Here is a 27,997-nt window from a genome sequence, read left to right on the forward strand (position 1 = left end):
GACCTCCAGGGGGCACATGTCTCAGGTTGACAAACACGTTTTCTCCTGATCCTTTTTTCAGCATGATGAAGTATTCCACAAGACTCTCATTGAACCTTCTGATATCACGTATCTAACCATTTACATAACAGTCAAAAGCTCCTTGTCTTCAGGATTCCAAAGTTCTTAGCACAAAGGTCCAGAAAGTGTCTGAATTCTTTGGTGTCTGGCTGAGTATGGATGTTCAGGTCCCTCTTAGACTTGAGATAGAACTGGAAAGAGATGAATAGACAACGACAGAGGTAGAGAAAGTACCAACCCTTCCAAGGCTGCCGGCTTACTTGACTGTGGGAATCAATAAAAAGTATTTAGTGACTAAAATAGAACTTGAACCCAGTTCAGATCTCTAAGCTAACATTTTTTAGGCAACACCATACAGCCTCTTCATCATTCCCTGGCCTCTTTCATCCTATCCCTTTTTCTCGCCCTTCCTCTTTCTCTCCTTTATTTCTCCTTAATCTTCTTGCTTCTCTTTCTTATATCTTCTCAATAAGTAAATAATCCACAACCTCACAGGTAAATTAAAGTTGCCATTCGCACATCTATTAGCTCCCAGGTGTGGTTCCAGGATACTGGGAATGTTAGGTAGTGAGAAAGATTCAGATGATATTAATTTCCTGCAAATGGAATATTCATGGCAGGCACAGTCTGGCCGATGGCTCACAGCGTGGCAAGTACAACTAGCCTTGATTGTACCTGGTCTTTGAGAATGTGGTGGCATGTTCGCTGGCATCACATACTCCCTCTCATCTCCTGAATGGCTGACCAGTGCTTGCTTCAAGTTAGATTAGAGTTTGAGCTTTGTAACACAAGTCCCCTTCTGTCTGATCAATGGAATGAGGGATAGGTACTTGCCCGAGAGTTATGGGACCTGGCATTTAATGTGAGAACATGCATCTTCAGAAGCACTGGGGAGACTTCAGAATTCCTGAAAGCACTATTCTTGCAAGGCTTGAATGTACCTCCTCCACTCTACCATGTCCTCTCCCAACCCTACTGACATGATATCAAGCTTGGGTGGAGAGCTCACTTGCAACTTTGTCAGATACCCATGAGCCACTCTTTGAATTTCTGACAATGAACAAATATGTGTGTGGCCAACCCCATCCAACCTGACCCAACTGAACCCAATCACATGTTTTCTATTTTGAAATAAACAGGCAGGGTCTCAGGAATTTTAAATGAGTCCTCTATATCTTTCTGTATCTTCCTTTTCTTACACTAATTATTACGGAATTGATCTGCCAGTAATTACTACTAAATTGAATTTCAGGGGCAGTGCCGTATCTGGCCTAATACCGTAAGTCCAGTAATAGCCTGGAATGTTGTTGAGTTGTTACTGTCCTTAAAGAGTGAAGCCACAATGATACTTTCTGTAACTTCTATTTGGTCTTTTTAAGCTCAGTACTTAGAAGGATTCACTTGTGGAGACCTCTTCATTTCTTTCAACTTTACAATTTAGTGCCTGAAATGCACATATTGGTCTCTGTGAATCTCTGCGTTAAGAATCTGATTTGCAGCACTGGAAACCTCGCTAGTCTTAGCTCTGGGCTGAATCCCATGAAGCCATGCCATGCCTAGGGCTTTCATGCTGTAGTCCATACCTCTGAAGAAAAGTGAGGGAAACATCTTTCGCCCTTCTTTTCCCCGAGTATGTGTCTGTTGTCGTCAGATTCTTGGCAGGGTTACCAACTCTCTTCTAAGCAACTTGGATTCACAACAGAATGATTCCTTTTCAATGCCAATCTAAACAAATGCCATCAACTCTTATCCCAGGGAGTATGAAAAACAGAAGAATACTTCGTGACTCTGATTGGCTTTGTGACTTCCTTGGGGCTGGTGTTGGTCTCAGGCTTGTGTCTCCCAGTCATCCAAAATGTGGGTGGGCCATGTCCCACCGTAACTGTGGTTGTGAATGCAGAGGATTCACTCAACTTTCATAACGCAACAATAATCAAATGCAGTTTTATGGTTCACAGAGGGCTCCACTGTCATGATTTCATTTGATCCTCATAACAGCCCTGGGAGCTTAGAGAGACTAAGGAACTTGTCTGATATCACATACCCAGGAGTTGACTGCACGGCATCTGATGCCAGCTTCTATACTGCATGACCTCCTGGTGATACTAGAGTAAATAAAACATAACTAGGCAAGTAAATATTTTGTACAAAGTCATCTGCTAAAAATGTGGATGGCATTTTAGGTTATTTGTTGGTTTGGGTTATGCCTCTTCTTATTTTGTAGATAACTGAAAGCTAAGAGCATTGTCTTATTTATTTATTTATTTATTTAGGCAGAGTCTCGCTCTCTTACCCAGGCTGGAGTGCGATGGCACGATCTCAGCTCACTGCAACCTCCACTTCCCGGGTTCAAGGATTCTCCTGTCTCAGCCTCCCAGGTAGCTGGGATTACAGGCACCCGTCACCAAACCCAGCTAATTTTTCTATTTTTAGTAGAGACAGGGTTTCACCATGTTGGCCAAGCTGGTCTCAAACTCCTGACCTCAGGTGATCCACTTGCTTCGGCCTCCCAAAGTGCTGGGATTACAGCACTTTGCAATCCCACACGTGAGCCACCGCACCCGGCCCATTGCCTGTCTTCATAAGCAGAAGTATGTGACACAGGGTAGGAGAAGAACGTGAAGACAGAGTTGAGGGGAGTTGCTTATCTCATGCTTCTTGCTGCTCTGCCTGAAGCAAAAATGCTTTATGGATACTTCACTTATGATTTAAAATAATAGCTCACGTTGTGTACTTTGTGCCAGGAACTGTGCTAATTCTTTATATTATGCCCATAAAACCTGCTTCTGAAGCATTGGGGGGTTTGCACTTGCTGTTCCCTCTGTCTGGAACGCCTCCCTATGCCTACCTTCATGACCCTCTTCCCTTTACTTTCCCCATCTCTGTTCAGGTGTCACATTATTAGTTATTCTTTCCTGACCACTCAGTATAAAGTAGCTCACACACCTCTATGTTATCACACTCACTCTTACCTGCTCTATCTGTCTTTATGGCCCTGCTCACAATTATAGTGTACATGGATTTCTTAACGTGTGCTTTATCTTCCCCCTCCCATCGCAATATAAACTCCTTGAGAGCAAGGATGATATTTTCCCCTGCTGTTTTCTCGGTACCAAGAAGAGTGCCTGGCACGTAGTAGCTGTTCAACAAATATTTGCTATGTAAATTATCTCATTTTATAGATAAGGAATCTGAGGTTCTAAGGGAGTAAATCATTGACTTCAGGGGACACAACAGGCAAGAGGTGGAACAGAGTCATGAGCTAAGGCAGTCCCAGATCCTGCCTGACCCTTTGCTCTCTTCCTCATTCAGTGAATCATAAGGCACTTGGGCTGTTTGAGCAGTGCCCTTATCCATACCCTGCCCAGTCAGGGCCTCCCAGAACCAGGTAAAAACATCTGGCCTCCTCTGCCATCCTCCCACTGGTGCCCTTCCCCTCCCACCCACCGCAACCCCCATCTAGGGAGAGGAAACTCTTTTTCCACCTAAATTCCCCCTCTGTCTAGTTCCTCCAAGTCATCTCCCTTCCCACCACACTGTTTACACTTGTGGGTCTGTGTTGATGCATATCACAGCCCCCTTAGTCATTGTTTAGCCATTATACTTTGCAGGGGTAATTTTCCATCCCTCTGTTTATATTTTTGCTTCTCCTTCATGTGCTCCCCCTCCCACTTCTTAAGGGCAAAGGAAGACATGTTCAGTCATACGAGCAATAATACAGTTATAATTAAGATGGGAACATATTGCCAAGAGGAGGATTTAGTTGTGATTTGTTGAATGCCATCCTGAGTGCATTGTTTAAGAGCAAATTCAAGCTCTTGCATGAGACTTCCTGAACAGTGCAGTCCTCTGAGCCTGCTGTCTCTATAGTCTTTGTGTCAGCTTTGTGGGGTCAGGATTGTGTATGAAGGATACATGTTCAGCAAGGCCTGGTTGCTGAAAAAGCTTAAAAGGAAACTTCAGGGACTATCTAGGAAGATCTTCTGTGATCTGTTCTCTGATTTTGTGTCCTCTTTTGTGGTTAGCCATTGCTCTTGGTACAGTGTGGGACGTAGTACCCTGTGCCTCAAGGTAAAAACACACTTCCAGCCCAGCTTCAGTTTAATGTTCACTATGAGAGTCTCGAGTAACATCCCACACTTTGCCTGGGATTCACTGCCTTTCTCATGTCCTGATATTGGACATACAAACTGGACAGGGTGACTGCCTTTTCCCCTAGTAATTAGCAGAAAAGGACCGCCTTTTCCCCTAGTAATTAAGGGAAAAGGTGTCCAGTATCAGAGCTAGGTAGAGCTGAATTTGGATATGAACTTGAGCTGTACCCCACGGTGTCTTTTCTTGCAGTCCTAGCCTCCAGCGCCTTTAGAATTTGCATTCTGTTTAGTGGGATGAGGACGCTGGCAGTGGAGACAGGGTGAGAGGAGCATGGATGGGTCCTAAGCTTTTCTGTCTTCAGCAGCATCTCGTGCTCTGCGGCTCTGCTGTGTGCCTCAGGGGCTGCCCATTTTCAGGTTGCATTTATTAACTTCCTGGATGCTCTGGCTTCCAGTAGGGTTCAGCCTGTGGGAGGCACTGGATGGAGATGGGAGGGAGGGAAAGAGGACAAGAGAAGTCATGTTATTTCTCCTTTGCCTTCCCAGCCTGGGAGGTTTCTCCAGTAGCAGCTGCCTCTCTTCTTGGATTCCAGACCCCACTAGACAGGTGTGCTGTGGCTCCAGCTTCTGTCTGGTGATGCTGGCCCCTGGTTCACCTGATTCCAACTCCTCCTTCTCCATGCAGCTGGGTCCTGCTGCTGCCTCCCTCTGCTCTGCCTTGCTGTCCCCTGTCAGGCCTCTCAGCTCCTCCATCCCCTGGGTTACCAACTCGCTATACTGAAATCCTTCTGTTTTAGAAACTCATATGTGATTTTCATTCTTCTTGGTTGGACACTGACTGATATTGAGGGATTTATCTTGGAAGTAAAGCTGTGTGAGCATTTTCTCTGGGTAAGTTCTCATTTTCCGTTAATCATTAGAAGACATGGCACAGTAAACGCGAGCTCATCAGCAGAAGGCTACATAGTTGTATACATGTGTGTGCTTTTTTCACACCGGAGTTTGATGAAGCAAAATACCCAAAAGTCTTTTAAAAGTAAAGAGGTTTTAAGAGTAAAAAAATTTAAGAAAAAAAAAACAAAAAGAAGTGAAGATGGCTAGGTCTCTTGTTTGCTGTCCTTCTTTTGCAATCAGTCTGTCTCGCTCTGTGAGCTGACTGTGCTGCAGACTTTTCTTTTACCTCCAGCCTTTGGCTTGTAGAGTTTGAGGCTAGGGGCGGGGAGAGAGAGTTCAGCCCAGCTGGCAGCAAACCCTATGTGCAAACATGATGTGTGAACATTGTGTGCTTGGGGGAACTGGGATTATTCAGCTGAGAAGACACGAAATCTCCTCCCCTTATTTGGGCTTTGGGATCTGACTTCATTGGAAGCTGAAATGTAAGAGAAAGAAGAAAGGGGGAAGGAGTGGGACAAAGGAGAGGGGAGTGGGAGATCAGACTGGGCACATTCTCCCTCACAGAGGGAAGCGATTTCTTTGTTAGGAAAGCAGTTACGTTTTGAGACCCGGATGCCTTGTTTATGCTCAGGTGTGAAGTTGGCTTAGGAAGTGAGTTTAGCTTGCCTCTGTGCTTTTACAAATGTGTTGGCTGCTCAGAAAATTTAGTACAGAAACATTTTAGGTAAGCAGAAGAGAAAATTATACTTTAAAAGTTGTTTTAATAGAAGGTCAGAGTATGGGATTGAGAATTAAAAAAAAAAAGGAAATTCTGTGTTCTAGGCTTTAAGAGAGAGAGTCACACACACTAATTTAGACCAGCTGGGGTGATCTCACAGGGACCCCACAGGCCAGAGCTGCCGTTCCTCCATGGAGAGCACATTTCCCCTAGAAATGTGTACTCAGGTGCAGCTGAAGGGTCTGAGGTCATGGCTGCAGCCCTGGCCAAGGTCCTCCCAGGCTGCAGCCTCTGCTTCCTCTGTTGTCCATTGGTCTAGAGCCATCCTTCGAGACCAGAGCCAGACCATGAGCGAGCCAAACGTGCATGAGGACAGCATGAATTATCCTTGGAGACCAGGGGGCCCTGTTCATCCAGACATTGTCTTTCTTTTTAAATAAACTAAATGCCTCTTTTTCCCTCTTTCTTCTTTCATGACCTCTGGGAGCTTGGGCAGTAAATTTCTCTGGGACAGGTTGTGAGGAACCTCTTCAAAGAAGCAGAGATGAGACAAACTGTTTATCCGTTCACTCTCTACCTCTGCTGCCCTCCCAATGCTCAGGTGGGCCCTAGATTCATCCAGAAGCCAGGGTGTTGTGCTTCATGAAAGGGCCAATACCCCTAATGTGGGACCCATACAATAAAAGGCAAGGGCAGAAAGAGAGAAGAAACAAAAGGAAAAGGGGTGTCTTGAGGGGAGTACATGATAGACTCCTGTGCCTGGAAGAGACTAGGAAAGTCATACTGACTGGTTCACTGCATTTGCTCAAACAGTATTCATCTTCTTGAGCTTGCCAGGTGACTGTAAAAGCTGGGTTCCAGTTCTTTGGTTCACTATTATATGCCTAGCTGAGCACAATGCCTGGGACATAGAGGGAAGGGCTGGGACTTCACCAGGATTCCCAAAATAGAACAAAGCGTTTGTTATTTGCAAAAGGTTCACAAAGCCTGAAAAAAATATGTGTTGTCTCTGGTGGAAAAGTAAGGGAATATATCTTAAGTACCTATGAAGCTCTGACTCTTTGGATTTCACCTGCAGGGCTTTTAGAGCTGGATAATCAGGGCCATCTTTTTCGGGGGCGGCGGGGGTGGGGGCAAAATGACCACTGAAGAGGTGAAGGATCTTGTAGTTCTAAAAGGATCAGAGAGAGGCTTAAAACAACCTTTGCAAACTGAAATACGCCAGCCAGCTTAAATTAGCAAAGCTGGAACTGTGTCAGAATGAATAGCCCATGTCTGAGTGAGAGGGAAGGAAAGGGTCTACTGTGTGATAGGCAATGGTTCCAAAGTAGGAGTAGGGGCCTAGTGTGGTCATGCCTTCTGATATGTCAAGAAAAGGCAGAAAGTTGATATTTATGTGAAATATTCTGATTTTATAGGTTGGTAATCAATTAAAAAACTAACAAATACAGTTAACAAACATGTTTTAATGCTTGCAGACAGGATCCTTCCTGCCGATGTTTGGCCTTTGTCTTTAATGGAATTTGGGCTGCCCCATAACAGCCCACCACCCTAAGCAAAACTTCTTTTCTGCCTTTCTTTTATATTGTTTTTCATGGAATGTAGAGGGATTTTTCTGGAATTTTTGGAACGGGGAAATTAGTGACAGTGGTGGTGCTGCTGAGATTCCTGTTTATTTCTTGGCTTTTCCCCAATTCCCTGAGGGAACTCATTTCTTTTGGATCTTCCATAACATCTGTCACATAGTTGGGCACAGACAGGGCCCACACTTGGTACATGATGATGAAATAAATGTGACTTCCTCTAAGTCTAGCTGAACGGAGAACTGAAATATTAGGGTGGGTGGAAGTTACCTAAATTGTTTGCTGCCAAATTTTGCTGTGTTCTTTGTCTCCAGTTCTGTGAGGTGTGTGTTAGATACCTATTGCTATATAACAAATTACTCCCAAAACATATCTGTTTAAAGTAATGAACATTTATTATAGCACACATCTGTGGGTCAGGAATTCAAGTGCCTCTTAGCTGGTACTCTCATGAGGCTGTAAAGAAAATATCAGTTGGTGCTGCAGTCTCATCTGAAGGATCCACTCCAAATTCACTCACGTGGTTATTGGCAGGATTCAGTTCCTCCCGCTATACTGGACTGAGGGCCTCAGTTCTTCACTGATTGTTTGACTGGATCTCTCCTTCCATTCTTTGCCATAGGACCTCTCCACAGGGCAGCTCCGAACATGGGATCTGGTTTCCATTAGAGCAAACAAGCAAAGGAAAGCAGTGCAAGACAGAAGTTGCAGTGTTTTGGTAACGTAATCCCAGGAGTGACCCTCCTGTCACTGCTTCTATGCTATATTCTAGTCATTAAAGGAGACCATCTCACACTCAAGGGGAGAGACTACACAAGCCATAGTGCTGCCATGGCAACACAGCCATTAGGATGATGCCTTGAGCCTTCCTTCTTCATATTTCTTAGACTTCCTTTCTGACCTAGAGGAGCCACAAGGACTTGGGACTTGTCATCCCGTCCAATCCCAAGAAATGACAGGAATGAAGGAATTTTTAAAATTTCAACTCATTTCAACACACACACAAAAATGAGAGAAGTGAGTCAGTTTGAGAACTGACATTCTGGTAGGCTTTTGGGGAGACACTAGAAGGGCCATGTTCATGGGTAGGAACCATCGTTCTGAGTCAATTGGGCATGAAAGTTTTTCTCCTGGTGTCCCAATGTTGGTCGTGTAGTGACCAAGCATCCAAGAAGGGGAAAACACAATGTTCTTACAGTGGTTTCTCTGTTGTATTAACAACTCAGGCATCAGCCAGTGGAATGGGCAAAGCTAAGTGAAGGTTTGAACCCCAGACAGATTCTCCATTGGCTAAACCCAATAGACTTGAATAAGGAATAAGGCCAGGACTCAGCATCCAGATATATTAATTTATGAATCTGAGGTTATTCCAAAAAGCAAGAGAACAGGAGCACCACTGGCTGAGACGGACACCAATACCAAGCTCCAGAGAGTAATTTCAGGCAGAAAGGAAACGTTAATTACCAGAGGTTCAAGGGATAGGCACACAGTAAGTCGAAATAGGCAGAAAGAAGGCATCAGGGATAATTTGGCAGAGACTGCATTCAAGGTCAAGGGCAGGGCATCCCAGCTGCTGATGAGACTGGGCTCCACGGAAGTCTCCCTGGAGAGACTGAAAAACAATCCTGGGCCTTAATCACTGAGGACTGAAACACAACATAGCAGAAAACTAGGGCTTAAGACAGGCTTGGTCAAGAAATAGGCAAGGACCTGATTATTGGGGAACAAGAGATCCACAGTCAGGCTGGACAAGTAGCAAGACAGCAAGAGTAGACAAAAAGTTGACCACTGCCAGAAACCAAGATTGGTCTCTGAGTCTGGCATGGGGCTGAGACTACTTGTTGAGATCAGGCTGTCTCACTTGCCAGGGGTAGAGTCATGCTGGAAGTGGAGCCAGGACAGACATTGAACCCTGGCTACCCTGTGACCAATTGCACTCCATACCCTCTGATACCTCAGGGGAAAATCAGACAAGTGCTGTTCTGAAAGGCAATTAGGTTTCATGATTTCCTCCCCCGTCCGGACATCAGCATGAAATTGGGGGCTTGGCTTCCAAGCCCATGTTCTTCCTCTTTGTGAAGGGGAGGGTGAGACAAAGGACACCACAGGCCAGAGCAACCCTCTGCTTCCATACAGGCCCTAGAAGAGAAGTGAGGATGCGGGTGAGCCGCACAGCCTTCCGTGCCTCTTCAACAGCTACTCTCCCAGTCTTCCATTTCTGCCAAGCCACATTCTCCACAGGACTCAAACATTTAGCTTTACTTTAGACTTTTCCAGGAATCTTCCCAAATCTCCTTTCCTCATCCCCCCCTCACCTCCACCTCACCACCCACAGCCCCCTCCTCCACCTCCACGTACAACATCCAGCTTTTACTCAACGCTTGTTTCTAATTATGCACACTAATTTATTTTCTTTCCTCTTTTCCCAACCTGCCTATATTTTCCAACTCATCCTTTGTCCTCCACTACCAAAAAATGGAATACTCCTCCTGTACAGGGTCAGGGTTTTTCCTTCCCCAGTGCCTAAAGCTGGACTCAGTCCACAGTGACTTCTCTAATAACGGAGTGTAAGGGACTCCCTGGTTGAAAAGAAGGAAAAACCCCAACGTGCCTTTCAGGGTCTCTTCAATGAGCTTGATTTGTGTTAAATTTGGGGGCTCAGGAATTTCTGCCGATTTGCAGCACTTACTACTCCTACCCTTCCCAACATTTGTGCTTTATCGAAACAACTAAATTAGGAGCAGCTTGAGGGTAGGGCTCAGAACACAGACATTTTCTGTATTGCCTGTAGAAACCAGCACAGTACAGGCACCCACTAAGTGCAAAAGAAGTCCTTGCTGACCCAAATGGAATTTTCCTGAAGTGAATGCTTTGTGTCTATCTTTAGAACTAGACTTTCCTGATAAAACAATCAGGAGATTTGGCTGAATTTCCCACTATTTAACTGGCTATGTTGGGGTCATGTAGATACAACCTTTAAGAACATAATGACCTTTAAAATATCCATTCCTGAAGTCAGGTTTGGGCACTAGTCTGTGGGCAGATGACTGTTTTCATGGTACGCTTTGTTCATGTCCTTCCTGGGTGGGGGAGGATTTGGGGGGACAGTTTGACTCTAGTTATGTACAAAGTTGAGTTATGAGACCAGCCCTTTTCAACTTTACCTCTTGCAAATTGATCCTATAATAAATTGACATGACGAGAAACACCAAAGCAACCAGAGAAATCTCACGACGGCAAGAACACCATCACACAAGTCCTCAAAATCTTTCCCAAGATCCACTAGGGGTTAATGCTACTGATCTGATACTGGGGCACAGCCTAGGAGGTTTTCCTGTCTCTGAATGCACATGTCTCCAGCTTACAGCTCACAGGCCAGCTTTGTTTTTGAACAGATTGTGTTGGGGAAAGGGAGGCTGCTGAGACAGAGCTGAGAGTCCCCGGCAATGCCATCCCTGGCTTCTGGCCCATCTGAATGCCTTACTCTTTCATGTAAGCAAGACATGAGGTCCTGCTGTTTGAGTTGGCTTTGCCCTGCTCCGTGATTTCAGTTCCTTGTCTCTCCAGTGTGTGGGCTCATTTCCGTCCTCTGAGCACTATTGTTTTTCTGACTTGAACAGTCATCCAGAAAACCTCAGTAATAAGGCCTTTGTATCATTATTTACTTTGCTAATTATATATGTCTTTCCCATCCCCAATGCTTGAAGACATCAAATTGCAGTTGAAGTAACGGCAGAGGGAAAAGCAAGGGCAACAATAACAAACCACTTCACTCCTCTGGGTGGAAACATGCAATTGTACCAAGAGGGATAAGGAAAAAACTGCTCATGTTTGCAGAAAGAAGTTGGAATAAGGGCGTGAAAGCAGGCGGGCTACTTTAGCATCCGATGCCAGGGATATGAGAGAGTGGCCCAGTGTGTTCATTCAAAATGTAAGGCTCTGAGGCCAGGACCAGGAAAGATCTTGGAGTCCCCAGTCACAATGGCATGAAGCAGGATGATGCAGAGAGGCTAAGGGGGTGATTCAGTGGGTTCTTCACCTATAAAAATCATGGAAACCCCAACATCAGCTGGGCAAGTGGCCCTGTTCAGAGCTCCTGGACTCGCCATGACTAAAACACTCTGTTATATTTCGTAGTTGATATCTATTGTTCTTGCCTCCCAGCAAGCAATGGAACAGAACTTTTACTTTCCTTTGAGAAACAACTATTCCTTTCCCATCCTCAGGGCTTGTGAGGATCAAGTGAGGTCACATAATCCAGATCTGGCCAATCAGCCCATCTCATGCTACTGGCTACACTAATTGGTTTAGGGATAGTAAAGTACTCAGATTTGTTTATTGAACATTTAGCCCTGGAATTTTGGTGATGGGAGGTGTAGAGGGTAAACTCTTGATGATATCATTTGTGTACCTGGGTCCAGCCATGCCTGAACTTTTCAATTACTTGACCCAGTGAATTTCCTTATTCATTTAAATGTTAGAGTTGAGTTTTGTCTCTTATAACTAAAGAGTGACATGTGTTTATATTAAGTGCAGGTCACTAATATAGTCTATTTGTTTCCCCAGGCTTGTTCTCCTTTTTTCAAATAGGACTGATCAGATAGTAAGTGCTCCATACCTGTAGGATACATAAAAGAGCAAATGAACAAGGAGCAGGAGATATGGTGGCTGACAGTTGGACTATAATTTTTTCTTGATTCCTCTGACTTTATTTTGGCTGTGAAATCTAGGAAGTGAAATCCAGGTCCTTCTAAACCCCAATTTAACTGTGGCTCCTGAGGGAGATTTTCAGATCTCAAATGATCTTCTGTAAGTTTAAGGGAGGATGGTTGGTCCCTGTACACTCTCTGTGAGAGTTCCTTTGGAATACTGGTTTCAGAATGTACAGCCACACAGGCAACTGGATTAGGGAGGGCCAGTGGTTTTTTCTGAATGCTATTGAAGACACTGAATGGAAGCAGTTCTCACCAAAACTCTTTTTGCTATCATCTTTCAGGGGCTAAGTTGACACTAGAACCAATCAGTGATCCCTGAACTGGGAGAAATGGGTGGCCTCGGCTGTGATTTTTGGTTGTGCTGCACATTTCAAGATGACAATATTGTTTTAAATTAACCTGTTAGAGTGCACCTTTCCTAAAGAACATTACCTTGATGTCTGAGTAAGGGCAGTGCAGGAGGTCCCCCAACTTATGGGACTGATCATGTTCCAAAGGTCATTTCTCAGTCTGGATGTTTTCATGAGATAATGAATTCCAAGATATTGTAAGGTTCAATATTGTAAATGGTTCTTAGTTTACTAAGATAATGCATTGCCTCTTTGTGAAGCCTTCCCTGGTTACCCTAATCAAAAGTAACTTTTCTTTCCTCTTATATGTCACACAGTATTAAATGAGTTGTTTTTTAAAAACATTTTAAAATCTTATACTTAAGCAATTATGTAGATTATCTTGGAGTGTTGAGCTTATTGCTCTCATTAGATGTTAGTAAATGGAAACTGAGTCTGCAATTTTCACACTGTTCTAGCTCTTTTTCATTCTGCTTTTCTGTTGTCTCCTGCCAGGTGTCTCTGCTAACTCATCTTGCCTGAGGCCCCCTGCCCCATGTCTTACTGGTCTGCTTGGCTTAGTTCTGAAGCCCAGCACCACCTTCCCTCAGTGGCTCTTAGCAATAATCCCTGATACAGAAGTTCTGGCTGGTCCACCTATTCCTTTGGGTCAGGTCACAAGTTTCCCTCCAGCTAACTGATGGATGGACTGTCCTTGGCTCAGGGGTCCACTCTTGTTCAATCAGATACATTTTGGGGGCAGGGTCAGAAGGCATAAATTGCAGGCACTTGAAGAACAGGGAATCAACGTAGAGAGTTCCTAGAAGACAGAGCAGGGAGATAAAATGAAATATTCTAGTAAAGTATTAATATTTGTGGCAGGATATGGTCTTTTTTTTCTTTCTTTTTTTCTTTTCTTTTGAGATGGAGTCTTACTCTGTCACCCAGGCTAGAATGCACTGGCATAATCTTGGCTCACTGCAGCCTCTGCCTCCCGGGTTCAAGCGATTCTCATGCCTCGGCCTCCCTAGTAGCTGGTATTACAGATGTCTGCCACCACACCCTGCTAATTTTTGTATTTTTAGTAGAGATGGGGTTTCACCATATAGGCCAGGCTGGTCTCGAACTCCTGGCCTCAAGTGATCCCCCCTCCTTGGATATGGTCTTAACTAGAAATGAAGAGATCTGAGTTCAAATTCAGCATTTGTCACTTGTACCCTCTCTGGTCCCAAGGAAATCAAGTAATATCTCCAATCTTCAAATCTTTCACATGAAGAATAAAGAGTATTGATCACCATATCTCTACAACTCCTTCTAGCTCTAAGACCTCCAGGACTCACCTAGAACCAAATTCATCCCCACACAGTGGCGGCAGGGTCGTGTTGTCATTATGATGGCCTCTTTCGGTGAAGAGAGGTTGTCAAACACCTGGAGCAATGCCAGAGACATTATCCTTCCCTAGGAGAGCTCCTGATAAGAAACCACTGGCACCTCCTCATTCACTTCTCCATCATTCACTCTTTTCTCTTTTCTTTTTCCTTAGAGGCATAAACAAAGTGTAGATCATCCTGTTATCCATAATGAAGGAAGATTTTAGGATATTCCAGCTGAAATCCAGGTGTCCCCAGGTTCTATACTCACTCTGAAGAAGTGTACTTTATCTACTCTTTTCACACCATTTATCCCATTTTGGCCGTTACTGAAAGGAAGATCCTAGAAGCCAGGCCTCTTGGAAGAAGTTGGAGCTACAGCATTGATAGGAAAACCTGACACCTAGAAAGGCAAGTCAGTTCTTCCCATGCAGTGGCTTTGGGGACTGTAATTTAACAAAGCTCTTTTTTACTTGTGTAAAGTGATCTCCATTCCACTTTTTTCTTGCACTGATTCTAATTAAGTGGAAGCAACTGTTACCATCATTTAGGATTATGGTTAAAATACCCCTCAAATTGTTTCCATTTGGAATGGGCCCTTGCCCCATTCTGCTCTTGCTGAAGGAAGTCTTCATGGAATCACAGGACTCAACAAACATTTCTCATTAAAAATTCTCTCCGTTAGGTAACAGTGGCATAGAAATCCTTACGTTCTACTGTCTGACCCATATGAGAACAGCGCACCTCTCAATTTATAAAAGAGGCATTTTCCCTCCTCCTGGGAAAAATATTTCTCTTGGTCACTTGAGTCTAGCATGTAAGTCATATAATGCTATTATAGCCTTGTTTTACCTTTGATTTAGGTCATATCTTCTTTTTCTGATCTTTCTTAAGGTGAAGGGACCATTTACTGTGCTCACAAAAATTCTCAAGGCTGAAACTACAGTATGCTCTGGTTTCTAAGCCATACACATCCAGGTAGAAGGGTCAATTTAATTGCCAATGATCTCAGCCTTTTCTAACACTGTTCCTTAAGTTTCTTTGGCACTTCATGGCAAGCAACTGAGTCATGCATGAAAATTTCTCTTCTAGACAACCCATACCTACAGAGGGAGGATTTGGTTTGCTGCAGATGCTGAGTGCTTTTGATGGCACACATTCCTTCTTGTTAATATCCACCTGGCCCATAATGGTTTGTGTGGACAACAGCTACTTCCTTCAAGGGTCTTTTGCTTGGTAAATGTATGCCTCCAGGAGCTTTCTGGGTAAAAGCAGTCACAAATCACAGGGGTATCTATGAATGGCATGGCTCATGGAAGGGCTCACACTGTCCTGATTTTTCTACCATAAGTGCTACAATAAGGGAATAGGCTTCCAGGAAATAAGTCAGATGGGTTGTCTGACTAAGCATAGGGGCAGGGATTGGGGGTGAGATGACAGAGAACAGTCAGCATTGTCTCTGCTTCTGCTCCACCCTGCAGTTCTGAGCTGAATAGATAATTTGTCTCTGGCACAACAAAGTATATGACTTGGGAGAATGTTAAAGATCAAGTCCACCTTCTCCTTGTACTTATATGGCTCTGAGAGCCAGAGAGGGGAGGTGACCTTCCCAGAATGTGAATGTGGCAGAGCCTAGCTTACAGTTCATGTCCAACTTGGGTGTGAAGTTCTGTGAGACTATGCTGCCCTCTGCCTCACAATGCTTTCTCCCAAGGGAGAGGAGGCTCAGAGATGCAAAGCAGCTCCAGAAAGACTCTCTCAAGCTATTGACTCTTATATGACAACAATTAACGTTCAACCTGGCTTTACCCCCAACATGCACTGCACAGATGCCTGCAGGTCTACAATGCCGAGACCAAGTTTGGTGGGGGGGGGGCATTTTTGCAGCTCTGTCTATTGTCCTCCTTTCCTCTTCTCTGGTCAGCCTTCCTAAGGGATAGGCCTAGTCCAGTATGGAGAAAAACAATTCTTGGTGGTAGGGGCATTGGAATTGTATGGGCAGGGTTCTAGGCCAGCTTTGGTTCTTTCACAATTCTGCTAAGCATTGAACAGAATTTTCACCCTAATTTCACCTTCCCTTCCATCCCTTCCCTAATTTTGCTAGTGTGTATGGAGTTGATTTGATGAGACCTCATCTTTTTTTTTCTCCGTTGTAATTGGGCCCTATCTTCAAGCCTATCTTCACAGCCTTTCTTTTCCAGACCTTGCCAAAAAGCAGTAGAAGAGAGGTTACGAAATATAAGAGGAAACCTTCAAACAAACAGGGTAGAACTGGAGGGAATCTTAAATAATGCCTAACCCAACTCCATATTCCACTGATAGGAAACTGAGATCCTGAGACACCATCCAAATTCTGATGTAATCAGCAGAACTTAATATGCCACTTTGAGCACAGAACCAAGTACTTTAGAGGTAAGAGAGGCTATTTGTTTCCAGCACAGGCTGAGATGAAGAGGTACTACCCACATGAGAAAGTTGGATTTTAAGTGACCATAGTCACATTCTGATAAATTCTAAAATGTCTCTCTCATTTTCTCTGACATCATATTGTCATCTTTCATACCGCAAATGTGTTACAGTGAAAACCAGGTATAGGTCAATAGATAGTACCAAGAAAAAGAAAAGTTATCATTCTTAATGCTCTTTAGTTTGAAAACTTTATTTGTTTCTTTATTTTGATGGAGGAGTAGTGTGGGCCAAGCTAAGAGTTGCCTTATAAACCTGTTGTTCTCAGCAAATGAGTCAGCTGAGATAGAAACATTAGTTTCCTTGGCGTGTCAGCATCTCTCCCAAAGGAGGGTATTAGTTCATGGGCTGGCATTGCTATCACAAGGCTCTGGCAGCATCTGATTGGCTTGACCAAGCTTTTCCCAGTTTGCGTCTGGGCATCTTCCTAGCAGTGGGTCACTCACCCAGCAGTGATTTGGCCTCCTGTTGACATAAATATGCCTAATTCAAAGCAGAAAGTCAATTTGTTATTTTGCCTAAAGAAATGTAACTACCAAGCAGGCTAGATTTCTGTCTTGGCATAACCAGGAAATCTTTACCAATAATTTATGATGTGGTCACCCTTGTTGTAGGCATTATGGAAGATGGAAAGATATACAAGGAATGGCTTCTTGCAAAAAGAACTGGATTTTTTTTTTTGTAGCAATGTGAAGAGTAAAAGCCCAGGGGTCAAATGGTAATTATAGGAGGAGATTCATTTAAAGAATGTCACAAGGAAATAGAAAATAAAGGAAACATTGCAGGAAACCATAGGGGGCTAGCTGATTCATGGAAAATGTGAGGTTACAGCTGGGTGTTTAAGAATAAGTAAAACATTGATGACTATGGTTGTAGAGGTTAGGACAGAGAAAGGTGGAACAACAAGCAATCATCTGCCAGATAAGACCCCGGGCTGGGTGAATGCAAGGAGGGAGCGGACAATTTTGTCTTCCAACTCTGTGGAGCTGGAGCCTTATCTTAGAAGTCCAGTGGGCCTGGAGGCCTGATCACCAACCAGTGTAATGTCAGAACAAGACTTCCCTAGGCAAATCAATGTGATGATTGATACAAACAGCCATCACTGGGGCCTCCTCTATTTCCAATCTCTTCTTCAGTTTCCCAGTTCTTTCAGAACCTCACTAGGAAATTCAGGGATCTATGCCTGCAGGCTGGCCTGGCGCAGATGGATGATGAAGGGTCCTGCCTTGAGTGTAGGGGTAGAGTTGTTTTGAGTGCTTCCCAACAGACTGTAAATTAAAGACACTCCAAAAAGCCCCTGGTGGGGATAGATGGGGAGAAGGGGTATCACTAAGTCTTCCTCTTTTCTTCTAGGGCCGGGGTCAGTGGCTCAAATAAACATGGTGCCCCACAGAGATGGCCTGTGGCCAAGTAGTTCTCAGTGGGTTGACTCAAAGTCACCTGGACAGGCCTGGCGGAAACTCAAGATGGCCCAGCCCTTTCCTAATAGGTTTTCCAGAGTTGATCCATTATTCTGCCTAGAAAAGGGGAGAACAAAAAATAGATCAGGAGCCCCTATGACTGGGACTTGTGCTTTCCTGGAAATGCAAACAGGTGAAGGAGGAGATGACACAGCTAGGGTGGTAGGGGGCACTGGCAGTCAACATGTTTCTGGGTTCAAATGAGAAGGGTGAGATGCTGGCATGGAGGAAACTGGCACTGGCCGTCTCCAGGCAGGACTTTCTGGGCACTGGGCAAGGCCATGGCTTTGGGAGCTGCCCCAAGCTGCTGGTCGTTCCCGTGCTTCATTCTCCCTGTGAAATGTATTAATTAGTGAGTGGTTTTGGCTCAGAGAGAGTTGCCGTGGCTTCAGATGGATATAGCAGAAAAAAGGCAAATCCATCTACAGGCGCCTCTGAGAAATCTCAGCTCTTGTGAGCCTGAGAAGAGCTTCCACTAGAGAGAAGGCGAGACCCCAGCAAAGTTGGACAGAGAAAATTGAAACAGCCACGCCAATTAGTATGAGCCTATCATTCCAGTGCCACTGAAACACAAGTCTAAGCCCAGCAGAATCTGTGCTGCGAATAAGTAAGATTGTTGGAAACAGAACAAAAAAAAAACTTTGCAAATGGTGCTTCTTTAAGCTTCTGCAATTCTCTTCTCTCCTCTCACTCCCTTTTCAAAAATGGCTGCAAAAAACTTTTTGGTCTGGTTTAGCCAGAGCACATCAGAGCTGATAGATGCCTTCAAAACTGTGATCTCGCTTTGTCAGAGGGTAGGCTGAGGTCCAGGGAGGTAAATAGACTTTTCCTAAGCCCTGTGGCTGGCTACTGGCAGGATTGAGGGAAGGTGGAACAAGTCTCTTCATTCCCAATTCAGGCTTCTTTCTTCCATCCCACATCTGATGCAATAAACATTTCCAAATCTACCTGCCCAGTGGGGCTAAGAGCAGAGTGGTCTCCAGAATAAGTGGAATAGCATCTCAGGGACTGCTGGTCTGAACACGCACTGCAAGCATCACAGCTGCTGTCAAGCGGGCAGACGCCTTAGCCCCAGCCCCTCTCCCTGAGCTTTCCTGGGTCTTGTCGACACTTCTCACATCATTCTGCCTTAAATTTTTCTCCCCCTAGAAAGAGATAACTTGCCTTGCATTCATGCCTACCTAACTCAATCCAATTCAAGTACATAAATCCTGCTGACAACCCTGGCAGAAGCTTTATGAGTAGGGAGTAGAGGCAGGGAATTAATTTAGAAGGAAGGAAAAATGGGAGAGGAGAGAAACAAAGAGAAGAATGCAAAGCAATTAATGTTAATTGATGCTTAATATATGCCAGGCCCAGTCATCCTAGTTATTTCATTTAATCTTTAAAATAATCCTTGCATTGTCATCCATGCGTTTTCAGTTGCAGTTCCATGATTTAAGAAAAGCACACAGCCAGAAAGTGGCAGAGAAAAAATTATATCCTGAGTGACAGCTTTACTGGCCCAGTGCTTTCCATTCTAACAAATAGTAGAAAGAGGGAAAAAGAGAAGAATCCCTTGGTGATAGGAATAAGGTAGAGAGAGGCTGTGAAAGAGAGAAACAGGGCTTTGGGAGATCCTGGGTTCTGATGCTGACCTCTGTGTCATTTCTGTATCCATTGTATGAATGTTTATGGAAAGTCTACTACGAAGCAAATTGTTCTAGGCAGGGGGGTTTCAGCAGAGCTTGGGAGAGCAGATGGTGGGAGGAGTGCATCCATAGGCTAGCCTGGGCTGTGGGAATAAGAGAAGAGCAAGTCAGGGTGAGTGCTATAAAGACAATATAAGAGAGCGACAGGCCTCAGAGAGTCTGGGAAAAGGAATGAATGGGGTCACCTTAGGAAGTTGATTAGGAGGGACCTCTCTGAAGAGGTGACCTTTGAGTCGAGACCTTAGTCACTGGAGTTACAGGACATGTGATGTTGCACGTGGAGAATTTCTCGGTAATGGAGCAGCAGTGTAGTCTGACCCTATTGTTGGGCCCATGAACTTGGGCAATGTCTCACCAAGGTGGAGGATGGTGACAGGTCCTCCTGGGATATGGGCCATGGCAGGGTGAGGGGACAATGTCTGTAAAGGATTTAAAAGGAGTCGTCAATTCTAATGACGTCAATGATAAAATACTTCTCCATATGCAGTGGGCCATTGCCATGCCCCAGCTCATAAGGAATGGAGAGAGTGCTGTCTTCCTCTAGAGGCAGTTCCAGGAAGCAGGAGCTGGTAACTTGGGGGTTGCTCTGAAACCTTCAAAAGGGCAAATCATGTAGGAGTCTGTGGCCACTTTTCTGTAAGAGAAGATACACTCAGGGTCAGGGGACCCTAAGGACTCCAGGGAATCACCCAAAAACTCCAGCCAGCCCCTAGAGGAAGACAATCCACAGAGCTGGCCCCATCCCTTCGGCCTGTGGCTAAGGCCCGTCTGCCCATGGTTCCTTCTTGAAGTAATTGCTATAAGAATTTGTCATTCACAAAAGGAAGTCTCTATTGTCTCTTTTCGGATGTCATGTAACCAATGCGTGTTAAAGGTCAGTTGCATCAGTTCTCTTAAACGGCAATTAAGCTATTGTCTGAGCAAACCAGAGGCATCCGGAGTGCAAGCTTCGCTCAAACCTAGGGACCTGGGAAAGGCTGGGAAAAGAGGAGCAAGTAGGACACCACAGGGGAGGGCCGTGGCTTCAGGAAACGTGGGGAACACCCTGAACTGTAAAAGCAGATGCGTCAGCAGACAAAGGGGGTCATTTCACTAAAGCCTCAGTGAGGCAGAGAAATTCCAGACTTTGCCCATCACCTACTGGCAGGCTCTCCCTCCCTCTGTCCCCTCCCCACCCTCTCCTTACCCTTGTCTTTCTCTGCCTCATTATCTCACGCTCTCTTTTTCTCTCCCGCAGTTTTTCTCTCTCTCAATCTCGCTTTCTCACATCCTGTTTCTCTTTCTTCTTTACTCTTTCTCCCTCTTCTTCACCTCTCCTGGCTTCACTCCACTCCCCCCACCCACTCTGTTCCCTCTCACATTCTCATTTGGGGATGGGGGGCGGCTGACAAGCCGGATTGGGGGGGTCTGACAAACTGGATTTAAATTTCAGCTCCACAGCGTTCTCAGCTCTTGGTCTTGGAAATGTTCCCTGAGCTTCGGTTTTTCTCATCTGAAAATGAAAAAAAATAATACCTAGCTCCAAGTATTGAGCTTGTTGTGAGGAATCAAACAGATAACATTTCTAAAATTCCACACACAGTGCCTGGTCCACGGCAGATGCTTGACTGGTGACAGCTTCCTTTCCCAGTGAGGCCCAGGGAAGTCGGCACAGTGCTTGGCACCCTGCAAGCATGCGACACAGCTTCACAAAATTCCCACAGGGAGCCAGGAGCACTGCCTGAATTTTATGGATGACAAAATTGTGGTTCAAGGAAGTTAAAAGTACCCTGGTAGGACATGTCACTTTTAAAAAGTCTATAGCTATTGCGATTACTATATATTAATTCCCATTCTGTCCCTCCGATTTCTCCCCTGAACACCAATTTCCAAATCCCCAACACTCTATGGTTTAAATGATAAACTATTCACCCAGATACTGTATAATTTTTTTTTTTCCTTTTGGGACAGGGCCATGCTCTGTCACCCAGGCTGGAGTGCAGTGGTACAATCGCAGCTCACTGCAGCCTCAACCTCCCAGGCTTAAGTGATCTTCCCACTTCACAGCCTCCCAAGTAGCTGGGACTACAGGCATGCACAACCACAACCAGCTAATTTTTAAAAGTTTTGGTGAAGACAGGATCTCACTATGTTGCCCAGGCTGGTCTCGAACTCATGGACTCAAATGATCCTTTCTCCTCAGCCTCCCAAAGTGCTTGGATTACAGGTGTGAGCCACCGCACGTGGCCATGTATAATTCTTGAAGAAGCTGAAACTCATCTTTCTTCCTTGGTATAAGAAAACTCAGGACATATTTGGATATCCCCTCCAGCCACCTCTTCTCCAGGCTGAACCAGATCCTGCTGCATCTTTCTCAAAGACTCTCTGACATCTTCATTATGGTTTCTGCCCCAGTCCTCCGTGCTTCTCTGAAGTTTAGAGTCAAAATGCCCTTTTTTGCTTTAGGGGTGAGACCTTCTCTAGCACTGTGTGTCTACAACACAGAGAAGGCAAACAGAGATAGTGCTTGGTATTTTATTTGTAAAATTTTTAATCTTGATTATATTTTGCAATGTTTATATCATTGCACAACACATGGAAGCATTAGTCACAATTTATATAGCTGATTTCATGGAGCTGAATTCTATGGTGTTTATAGCCATTGAGTGTCTTCTCCCAGAAATTGGAAAGATGCCCCATTTGCTGTAACACACACGACCGCCACCCCGTTCTTTTCCTTTGTAACCCAAACCACAATGTGTAATTGTGTGTTTATTTTGTGTTTAATGTTTATCTCTTCGCCCAGGCTCTAAGGCTCTATGAGGGCAGGGATCACATCTGTTTAGTTCACCCAGATTTCATTATATATCCAGCATTCTACACTCTATAACTGCTTAGTCTCAACTCTGACCACACATTAAGTCATCAAGGGAGTTAACAGAAAAAAAACAAACAAACAATAAACAAGCAAAATGTTTACTAATGCTCCACAAGATCTTTTGAATCAACGGGTTCTTGTGGCACCTGGGGATCCGTAGTCATGAAAATCCTGCCAGGGATTCTTGATCCAGGATCTGGTGATCCTCGGCAGGACAACTCACCATTCTGTTCTGTTGCCCACTTGCCTTTTCTCGCTGGCTCCAGCCTCTGCACCTACACTGATGGCTGTGCCCGTTCCCTCACACGCCTGCCGTGGCCTGACACCTTCCTGGGCCCAACCTAACACATTCCTTCGTTGCTTTTAACGACTCTTTACAGCTCGCTACCTCCAGGACGTGGCTTCTGATGAAAACTGTCCAGACGCTATGCCTCCGGTGTAATTCAGAGCCCAGCTCTCCTCCTTAAAATTCTTTTACGCTATTTTCCACAAGCATGTGCTTCTGTTGGCAGTGCCATAAGTGTGATTGATCTTCACCATAAGTTCTTTGAACTTTGCTGTGACCTGGATGCTAAGGTGGCGGGAGCTGCCTCTATCCCCACAATTTGACTGGTACAACCCGAAAGTGGGATGAGAGTGTGTTCTGGTCAAACATTAATGTGGGGCAGGGACAATGGAGAGAGGGTTTGGTCATCTGGCATGCTGCAGACTGCCAGAGGAGCTGGAAAGGCTGAGTATGGGAAAGGGGAGGGATTTCATGGCCTCTTCTGGCTTTGAGTATTTGAAGAAACTGGCTATGGAAGACCAGACCTGTGCCCTGCCTCCCAAGAAACACACAGAGCTTAGATGGTGGAAGCTATCTGGGGCAAATTCAGCTCCCTATGAGGAAGGTCTTCTAGTTGTTAGGAGTGTCTTGGTAGGTCAGGGAGGGTTTTCCAGCATCAGTCATTTTCGTACCAATCTCTTGATTTTTGCCGTATTCCTATACCACCCTTGCTGTTATTTACCTAATCTTTTTTATTTACCTAATTTTTAACCTAATATTTCCTTTAAAACAACTTTAAATTGACACACTTTGTTCTACTCATTCCTGTTTTTAAAAAGTACCTATGACAAAGATATGAATAGACATTTCTCAAAAGAAGACATGCAAGCTGCCAACAAACATATGGAAAAATGTTCATCATCACTAATCATCAGAAAAATGCAAACCAAAATCACAGTGAGATATCATCTCACACCAGGTAGAATGGCCATTATTAAAAAGTCAAAACCAACAGATGTTGGTGAGGCTGCAGAGAAAAGAGAACACTTAGATATTATTGAGAATTTAAATTAGTTCAGCCACTGTGGAAAGAAGTTTGGAGATTTCTCAAAGAAATTAAACAGAACTACCATTTGACCCAGCAATCCCATGACTGGGTATATACCTAAAAGAAAACAAATTGTTCAACCAAAAAGACATATGCACTCATGTGTTCATCATAGCACTATTCACAATCGCAAGGTTCATGGAATCAACATAGGTGCTCACCAACAATAGATTGGATAAAGAAAATGCGGTACATATATACCATGGAATACTATGCAGCCATGAAAAAGAACAAAATCACGTCCTGTACAGCAACATGGATGCAGATGGAGGCCATCATCCAAGGCAAATTAACACAGGAACAGAAAACCACATACCACATGTTCTCACTTATAAGTGGGAACTAAACATCATGTACTCGTGGACATAAAGATGGGAAACAATAGGTCAGGCACGGTGCTCATGCCTGTAATCCCAGCACTTTGGGAGGCTGAGGCAGGTGGATCATATGAGGTCAGGAGTTTGAGACCAGCCTAGCCAACATGGTGAAACCCCATCTCTACTAAAAATACAAAAATTAGCCGGGTGTGGTGGCACACACCTGAAATCCCAGCTACTCAGGAGGCTGAGGTGGGATAATTGCCTGAACCTGGGAGGCAGAGATTGCAGTAAGCCAAGAATGTGTCACTGCACTCCAACCTGGGCAATAGAGTGAGACTCTGTCTCCAAAAAAAAAAAAAAAAAAAAAAAAAAAAAAAAAAAATAGCAACAATAGACACTGGTAACATACCCAAGTAACAACATACCCAATATATGCATGATATACCCACACAATATACCCAGGTAACAAACCTGCATTTGTACTGCCTGGTGTGTGTGGTTTGTGAATTGGTATGTGTGGTGTGTGGTATGTATGGATGTGTGTGGTTTGTGAACTGGTATGTGTGGTATATGGTGTGTATGTGGGTAACTGGTGTAACTGGGGTGTGGTATGTATGGGTATGTGTGGTATGTGAACTGGTATGTGATATGTATGAGTGTGTATGGTGTGTGTTGTGGGTGGTGTGTGAACTGGTGTGTGGTGTGTGGTATGTATCAGTGCATGTGATGTGTGGACTGGTGTGTGTGTGGTATGGTATGCATGGGTGTGTGTAGTGCGTGAACTGATGTGTGGTTTGTGAACTGGTGTGTGATGTGTGGTATGTATGGATGTGTGTGGTTTGTAAACTGGTGCGTGTGGTTTGTAAACTGGTGCGTGTGGTGTGAACTGGTGTGTGATATGCATGGAGATGTGTGGTTTGTGAACTGGTGTGTGGTATACATGGATGTGTGGTATGTGAACTTGTATGTGTGGTGTGGTTTGCATGTGGTGCATGTGGTATGTGTATGTGAGAGTGTGGCATGTGGTGTGTTTGGTATGTGGTGTGTGTGTGGTGTGTGGTGTGTGTGTGGTGTATGGGGCATATGTGGTTTGTGTGTGGTGTGGTGTTTGTAGAGTGTGGTGCACATGGTGTGTGCGGTATATGGTATGTGTGCGGCATGTGGTGTGTGTGCTGTATGGGGTGTATGTGGTTTGTGTGGGGTGTGTGGGATATATGTGGTGGGGTGTGTGGTGTCTGTGGTGTGTGGTATGTATGGGGGTATGTAGTGTGTGAATTGGTGTGTGTGGTTTGTAAACTGGTGCATGTGGTGTGAACTGGTATGTGGTGTGCATGGAGGCGTGTGATTTTTGAACTGGTGTGAACTGGTGTGTGGTGTGTGGTATATATGGGAGTGTGTGGTATGTGAACTTGTATGTGTGGTGTGGTTTGGATGTGGTGTGTGCAGTATGTGGTGTGTTTGTGGTGTGTGGTGTATGTGGTGCATGTGTGTGTGGTATGTAGTGTGTGTGTGGCATGTAGTGTGTGTGGTGTATGGGGTATATGTGGTTTGTGTGGGGTGTATGGAGTGTGTGAGGTATGTGTGATGTGTTGTGTGGTGTCTGTGGTGTGTGGTATGTATGGGGGTATGTGGTGTGTGAATTGGTGTGTGTGCTGTGGTATGTATGGGTATATGTGGTCTGTGAACTGGTAGGGGTGCTGTGGTGGGGAGTGGTGTGTGTGTATGTGGCATATATGGATGTGTGTGGTGTGTGTCTTGGGAGTGAGGGTGCTTATCATGAGCAGGTGTTGCAGAAGCCCTCAGGGAAGATGACTCCACTGCGAGCTGAGATGACCCCACTGGGCGCCCTCCTTCAGCAGATGCGAGGACAGGCCCACAGGCCTAAAGTCAATTAGAGGCAAATTTGCAAGCAGAATCTACTTCTCCTGACCTCTGATTCAGTGCCTTTTCCTGATAATTTTATCCCTGTCACCCCAGCCTTGAGGATGCAAAAAACTACCCCCAACTTCAGCCTGAGGTCATGAAGCCAACCAGGAGTGCAGGCCATCTAGGGGAGGTGCGAGTGCCCACCCACTGGGCAGCCACTCTGAGGGCAGAGTCCACGGGAGACACAGCTTCAGCCACCACCGGGGCTGCGGCCTGTTCTCAGGATCCTCCTCAGCCCCCTCCAGGAGTCCTCAGCTTTCTGCTTTTAGCCCCAAACCCAGATTCACTTTCCGGGGCCATTCACTGTCTGAGGCAGCCCAGTCGGCTTTGTCCTCCCTCCTTCCTGAAGGCTCTCAGCCCCTGGGCAGCGTCAGAATTTCACTTTGATCTCCTCTTCCCTGGGAGCCAGAATAGCTTAGTCTCTTCAAAAGGAGAGTTAGAAAGTGTGCAGTTCATCTAATAACAATTAACTCCTGAGAGTTATACAATCCCAATACAGGTCATTTCGCTGGAGGCTACCCTGAGTAGGAAACACATTTTAGGACATCAGCAGAGGTAAAGATGAGAGCAATTTGCTCGGGCTTTTACTTGGGGTTAAGGATCACTAGGCCACCAGGATCAGGGATGCCAGACAACCTCAGGTTTCTTTCCAAGCTTTCTCCAAACTAGGCCTCATTTTTATCATTTTCCTACCCCTGGGCTCTATGATTTTGTGGTATTGCTTTTGTGTTTTCAAAAACACTTGGCATTCATTCATTAGCTCTGCACTTTCCCTCATGCAATGCACACAGAACTGTAAAGACAAATGATAAAGCCCTTTCCCGCTTGGATCTTGTGTTGTTGGCCAGGTTCATTCAAAAGGCCATTGTTTGATGGTGATTAAGTGTGTTTGTTTTGAATATTCACCTAAACAAAAATGATCAATTTACACAATTCTTGGACTTCATGGGTGTCTTGGGAAAACTTGAAGCCACAAAAATGTTCAATACATAAATGCCAAGGACCTCCTGCTGTCAATTAAGACCCTCATGATAGTCTTTTGCTTATTTGCTCATTAATTCATGTAAAAGTGGTTTGTGAGCAAATTAAGCATCAGGTGGCATGCCGGACATGGACACATAGATACAGAGTTCGTGGTCTGGAGGGGAGGTGGAAGTGAGAGTCTCACAGGCTGCCCTCGGCCCAGAACTTCTGTGTGGAAGCTTCACATAAAAATCAGAATTTCTGGCTTCTTCTAAAAACCCTAAAGATCTAGCCCCATTAAGGCCACCGTTCCACTCACAGCCCTGAGTAAGCCTCCCCCATCAGCCCAGGCATGGACCCTTTGTCCTGCCTCTGTTCTCACTCTCCTGACTGTCTCACACCTAACCAGCTCCTCTCCTGTTTGTGACTTGCCCTTATGGGAGCCCGAGGTCTCCTACCTACTAGATGAAGCTGCTGGGGACATTCTCCCAAATGAGAAAACGATGGAAAGTTGTGACCATCAGAGGAAGATCAGAGATCAAGCCTTGTTGATGTAAAAGGAATTAAAGTTGAGAAACCATTTCCTGCAGCCAGAATTGTGAAAGCATACAACGTAGTACCAAAGGAAAATTACTGAAGCCTGCTTCCCTGAAGAACCTTCAGGAAGGGGAGGCCAGCCATCTGACGTGATCACAGCGATGTCTTGCCCTGAGACAAGAAGCATTCTATTCTTCCCAGGTCCTTTCCGCCGGAGGATTCTTATTCTGTGATCAATGCTGAGCTATGTGGATGAGTGTTTGCGTGGATTTCTTTTAAAACTATATTGCTACATAATCTTGCCCCCCTGGCTCCATGCATGTTCTTTTTTTTTTTTTTGCACCCAGATAAGAAAATGACTTGAAGGTATTTTTTTTTCTATAAAATGCAGTCAATATTGTTCTGTGAGGGGGAAAGAAGTAGTGGAGGATGAAGATGGAACAGGGGATGAGGTGGTGACCAGCATGCCCTCATGGATAGACACTGAGCAGGGAGAGGCAGGGATCTGCATGGAGTAAGCCCTCTCTCTCTCTAGGACAAAGCAAGTTATGTCTTCATGCCAGTGGACTCTGCATATTCATTGAAAAAAAAATAAGATTTAATTAATTTAGGGAAGCAATATGGGCTGACCAGACAGCCAA

This window comes from Nomascus leucogenys, chromosome 22a, assembly GCF_006542625.1.
Source record: "Nomascus leucogenys isolate Asia chromosome 22a, Asia_NLE_v1, whole genome shotgun sequence".
Lineage (NCBI taxonomy): Eukaryota > Metazoa > Chordata > Mammalia > Primates > Hylobatidae > Nomascus > Nomascus leucogenys.